Raw genomic sequence first — 6,385 nt, forward strand, 5'->3', positions numbered from 1 at the left:
GTTGCCTCTTTGCCTTCCTGTTGGTTTCTTTGGCCACGTAGAAGCTTTTAGTTTGATATAGTTCCATTCATTTATTTTTGCTTTTACTTCCCCTGCTTTTCAGGTCAAATTCATAAAATCCTCTCTAAATCCAAGGTCTATGAGTTTAGCACCTATGTTTTCTTCTATATCATTTACTGTTTCAGGTCTTACATTCAGATCTTTGATCCATTTTGAGTTTATTTTGGTGTGTGGAGATAGACAATAGTCTAGTTTCATTCTCTTGCAGGCGGCTCTCCAATTTTCCTGGCGCCATTTATTGAAAAGGCTTTCTTGTCTCCATTGTATATTTTTGGTTTCTTCGTTGAAAATTATTTGCCCATGGGGGGTTTACTTCTAGACTCCCAATTCCACTCCATTGGTCTGTGTGTCTGTTTCTCTGCCAATACCATGCTGTTTTGATTATTGTTGCTTTGTAGTATAATTTAAAGACATGCAGAATGATAACTCTGGCCTTGTATTTTCTCAAGATTGCTTTGGCTATTCAGGGTCTTTTGTGCTTCCATACAAATCTGATGATTTTTCGTTCTATTTCTTTAAAAAAAAGCTATTAGGATTTTGATGGGGATTGCATTAAATCTGTATAGTGCTTTAATAATAAGGTCATTTTAACTATGTTGATTCTTCCAATCCAGGAACACAGAATATCTTTCCATTTCTTTGTGTCTTCTTCAATTTGTTTTAATAACGTCTTATAGTTTTCAGTGTAAAGGTCCTTCACATGTTTCCTTCGGTTTACTCCTAGATATTTTATTTTTTTCTTGCAATTGCAAAAGGAATTTTTTTTTTTTTCATTTTTTTTCTGAAAATTCATTATTAGAGCATGGAAACACTGGATTTTTGAATATCGATTTTGTATCCTGAAACATTAGTTTTTGTTTATTGTTTCTAATAGCTTTTCAGTGGAGTCTTTAGGGTTTCCTATATAGAGAAGTACGTCATCTGCAAAAAGTGACAATTTGACTTCTTCATTCCTTATTTGGATACCTTTTATTTCTTTCTCTTGCCTGATTGCTCTAGCTAGGTATTACAATATTATATTGAATAATAGTGGCAATAGTGGACAGTCTTGCCTTGTTCCTGATCTTAGAGGGAAGATCTAAGTTTAGTTTTCTACCATTAAGTATAATGATGGCTGAGGGTTTGTCATACATGGTCTTTATCATGTTGAGGTACTTTCCTTCTGTACACATTGTCAAATGGTTTTTCGAAATCTATTGGTATGATCATATGATTTTTTCCTTTCTTTTGTTTATGTGGTATATCACATAAATCTATTTGCATATGTTAAACCATCCCTGGGGACATCACCTTCTTGTACAGCTCTGGGGAGGACAGAGTGTGTCACCTAGCCCTACCACACCCCAGCTCAGCATCCACAGTCCCCCACAGTCCCCCACAGTTCCAGGCAGGTCACTGGACAGAGCTGGCACTCAGGAAGCTGAGGATGTGTCCTGAGCTTTGTGGAAGTCCCTGTTTTGGTTTTATTGTTTCAGTACACAGAGGATGCCCAGCACAGGATGACACATGACCCAATACTGGCTAGGAAGGGAGAGTGGCATTTGCACCAGCTTGGTCACACTTCCTCTCAGCGCCAGATGGCGGCTCACACCTGCCATACCTCAGTGACATGTTCTTTCCATTCTGATCCACCTCTGGTCCAACTCCCCATTCAGGTGCATATCCCCCCATGGCAGTTACAACCAGGGGCTTTGTTTGTTTGTCTCCCATGTAGACAAGTGCATGTCAGGAGCCTAAGTGCTGGGGCTATGGAGGGCTCCCAGGCAAGTGGCTGAGTGACTAAGGACCTAGTGGCACCTCAATGGCTCCCTTTTCTCACCAGCCTGCTCACCCCACCCACTTTCCCATTTGTTCCATCTCACTGTTCTGCACAGCCCTCTGCCTAGCAGATCCTCTGAGTGTCCAGCTCTACATGTCCACGTGTGGACACCAAAGGTTTAGAGGTTAGGAAAGTTGCCCAGGTCACGCAGTGGGTAAATCAGGAACTAGGATATGAACTCAGATCATCAGATGCTGGAACAGGGAATACAGGTCTGGGCAGCTGATGACAGAGGGACCACCTTCCCCACCCGCCCTGAGAGCCAGACTGCTCGCCGCATCCATTGCTTCAACTGCTCGACTACTAGCTTGGGAATGAACTCCGAGAGGTTAGGCTTCTCCTCTCCCAGCAGCTTCTTGGAGGTCACAGCACTGGGGCTAATGGGGTCTGTGGCTAGAGCTGGCCATGTCATTATTGGTGCAGCCAAAGATGGAATTCACACCAGAGTTGAAGGTCCAGCTGGCTCCAGCTCGGCAGCTGGCTCCGGGACTGAAGCTGATGTTGGCACTTCATCCAGCTCTGCAAGACTGATAGAGGTGACGCTGGCTCCAACTCTAGCACAGGTGGGGGAACTAGAGGTGAAGATGGCTCTAGCCCTGGAGCTGCCCCTTGCTGGTGTGAAGCAGGATTAAGAGAAGGTTCATCCCCATTCCTGACTTCCCTGTGCCTTTCCAAGTCAGGAAAGATCCCATAGCCTTAAAAGAAACCCAGCCTGTGACCCCACCCCAGAGGGTCTTCCTAGGCTGCAGTTCCCCTCACCTTCCAGCTTTGCCCCAATGGGCTCCAGACTCTCCAGCTGGACCCAGAGCAGATCTGAGCCAGGCATGTTGACCTGCAGGTAGGTCAGCTTAGCTCAGCTTCCAACAGAAAAAGTGCGGGGCTGGCCAACATCCTGCACCTAGTGCGGCCCCCGGTGCCATGTCTGCTATGACCGAGGGCTGCTCAACGACCTGCAGGTCGGAATCCGGCATTGTCCAAAGCCAGGGCTGCATGACATTCTAAGATGCTGAGGCTCAATCTGCCCTGACATGGAAGGAAATGTCCTGGGGAACCTGGTCCCTGCCTGCCCCCTCCCAGATTAGAGACAATGTGCAGGGCAGACAGGCTCTACAGAACCCTCCCAACTTCGAATAAAGACACCAGTTGTTCTTCCTTTTACATTAAAAGGAGTTTTGAGATCCTTATTAGGGAGATCCTAGGTTCAGTGAAGGACCAAATGCCTGTAGGTCCCAGGGAGAGAGAAAGCCCGTCACAGGGAAAGGATATGCTCACGTGACTCAGGAAGAGGAGATTTGTGTGGCCGGTAACCAGCTGACAGGTGGCTCAAAGTATATTGGTGCGACTGTAAATCAAGGAGCACTGTGACAGCATCAGACGATCTGACACCAGGTTAGCTTAAACTTAAAAGAATGACAAATCTCTGGGCCAAGCTGGATGCAAGGAAGCAGAGAGTGCTAATAGCAATGTCACCACTATATCCTTTTGAATTGGAATCTGGCTGTAGCTGTGAAAATATGAAAAGGTTACTTATGCTCATCTTTCCACCAGCAGCCCCGTTTCTGGGTGAGTCTCTTCAGAAGAGGGTTAGTATGTGTTAATGTCAGCTCTGGGGATCACCCCAACAGCGTGGGGGAGGAGAAGGAGAATGGTGAATAGTAGTGTTGTATGTTGTTCCTTGGTTTTTTCCCACCAACGCAGTAAAGAATTACAGGTCGGCGAGATTTAGAAAAAGTAAGATTTATTAAAAGTACATTTTAGAATGAGACGGGCCACACTAGGGAAGGCTGCAGCCCTGTGTAATTTAGGAGAAGAGATAAGATAGTCCATCCCAAAGGGAGTGGAGGGTTTCCAGCCTCGAGAGCTGTAACAACACAGAAATTGGAAGGTCTGTTTATATTTGGGCTGTGACGGGGGGGGTCCTAGATGATCCGTTTGTGAGGTCACCTTAACTGACAGTTGGCTGCTATATAACGCTTTGCCTACTACGCATGCGCTTATCCAGAATTCAATCTGTTATAATTAGATTCATGAACTTCCAGGCATAGTCACGATACTATAATGATAGTATGATTAAGCTGAAGTTAGGGGCAGTACTTTCTGCGCATGCGTTTGTAGCTGGTTTAGCTAGCAGCTTTTATGGCCTTTGTGTTCTAGGATTTGGGGTAATTTACAACCGTAAAAGGGAGGTATTTCTGGGAGGTCCTTAAGGAAGGTCTTCAAGAGAAGTTTCAGAGCTTGGCCCCTATTCCTTTGTTTCCCTGTTGCTCATGTCTGACTAGCTACCTAACAATAAAGGATGAATTGTGACCCCAAATTCACATGTGGATGTCTTAATCCCATTTACCTCAGAATGTGCCTATATTTGGATTGATAGACTTTAAGGAGATAATTAAGGTTAAGTTAGTTCATTGGGGTAGGTCCTAATCCAATATGACTGGCATCCCTACATGAAGAGGTGAGGTCACAGAGAAGCACAGAGGGAACACACGTGAGCATAGAGATAGAAGACAATTGTCTACAAGCCAAGAAGAAGGACTCAGGAGGGCCCAACCTCACCCACACTCTGACCTCAAACTTACAGCCTCCAAGGTTGTGAGAAAAATAAATATCTGTTGTTTACACCACCCAATGTGGCTCTATTACGGCAGCCCAAGCAAACTGATGCCTTCTATTGGGACACACAGAACTGCTGATGGCAATTCATTTGAATCACATCAAGGTCCAATGTCATTGAAAGATTGCATCGCTGTGGCAAACAGCCTCCCTTAGGGACATCGTGAGGACAAGTGAGCCCCCAGCTCCTGACCTCGGAGATCCTGGTCATGTGTTCTATGAGATGACAAGTTGCACAGAAACCTGTGGAATGGCTTAATCCCATCACCCCTTTCTGTGTATAAACCATCTTATTAAGTGTGATGACGTGTAAGGCTTGAAGGTCTGGCGAGACAGAGAAGCTGACTGCCGCACAGGACACCTGGGCAGGTAGTTCAAACAATTAAAACAGAAGGAAAATGAAAAGATGCTATGGCCCAGTGTGAAGTCAAACAGAACACTTTTCTCTAATGTTCCCACAAATAGACACTGACCGTATCCTCCCACATAGTTGGTGTTGGGTGTGGGGAGTGGAGGTCCAGACTCCTCTGGGAGTGTGACAGTGGGACACTGGCGTGCAGCCCTGGGAGTGCCTTGAGGAGTCTCCAGATGTGAGCCCGGGTCTGAGCCACACAGCTCAGCTCAGGGTCTTTGGGGTACACACTCCTCTGTACCCACTCACCTCATATCGCCTCTGCCTGTTGGTGGCCTGGGGCACCTGCCCCTGTCCAGGGAGATACAGAAGTCTTCCCCATCCCCCAGCTCCTCCATGATCTCCTGGGAGTAACCCTGCAAAGACAGGGCTCAGGATCCAGGCCAGGAGACATCAGGTCTGGCTGTGCAACGCCACAGGGGAAACCCCACCACACTTCTGCTCCCCAGATCAGGCACAGAGGGCCATCTGCACAGACCTGCAGCCAGGGAGGGAACAGTGACACCTGGAGGGCCCAGGGTGACAAGTGGGGGGGTGAGCTTGGTCCCGAGCACTCATTTTCTCATCCTTCAGCCATGATCTAGGGTATATACTTGACAGACCCACCAGATCTCCATCACCTGACATCATGCTCCACCAGGCCCACGGGGCTGGGCCTCCCATGTGGGATCACAGTAGTGGCCTGGCCTGGACTGGCCTGCCCTGAGCGGCCTTGTGTTACCTGATGGTTAAATCTGCCAGATGACTAGAGGTGTTAGAGGAGAGGCCAACCCACTGTCCATAGCAAGTCAAATAGCTTCCATTATTGGCTTTCCAGAAGCCACAGCCTCAGAAAGTCAGGAGACAACTGGAGAACTTCTTATTCTCCCAATTGTCTCTAGTCAAGTGACAGTCATGGGGTTTGGCGGCTGTCTCTAGAGTGCGGGTACCTGGTTACCAGAGTTCTAACTTCTATTTTTTTCTGTCACCAAGGAAGTGAGGTCATTTCATACAGGTCCCATGACCTGGGCCCTGTCCTTCAATCAGACCCACCCAAAGGCCCTCCTAGGCTAGTGAGTGCTCACCATCCTCACCCCTGTCACATCCTTAACTGCACACAAGTATCCAACGCAGCCCTCCCAGAGCTCCCTGGTAGCAGAACCAGGGGCACAGATCTGAGGAGACAGAGCTGAATTCAGACCTCCTTTTTCTGACCCATCCTGTGTCCTGGAAAAGCCACTGTGCCCCTCAGGGTCTCCCCTGTCTCCTGACCTGCACAGAGGGGATGATGCCAGAAACTACTTCCTAGGGACATCGTCAGTTGTTTATGAGATACAACCTACAACTTCTGTGGGCTGGCATCATAAGTGTCTAACGCAAAACCTCAGAGTTGCAAGAATGACAAGAAGGGGTGGGATGCAGCATGGAATACCACTTCAAACAGGCCTGTGATCTTGGGAAAGTCACACCCCTCAGGGCCACATTTTGAGGTCTGCACATTT

The sequence above is a fragment of the Pteropus alecto genome, unplaced genomic scaffold (assembly GCF_000325575.1).
Source record: "Pteropus alecto unplaced genomic scaffold, ASM32557v1 scaffold304, whole genome shotgun sequence".
Classification (NCBI taxonomy): domain Eukaryota; kingdom Metazoa; phylum Chordata; class Mammalia; order Chiroptera; family Pteropodidae; genus Pteropus; species Pteropus alecto.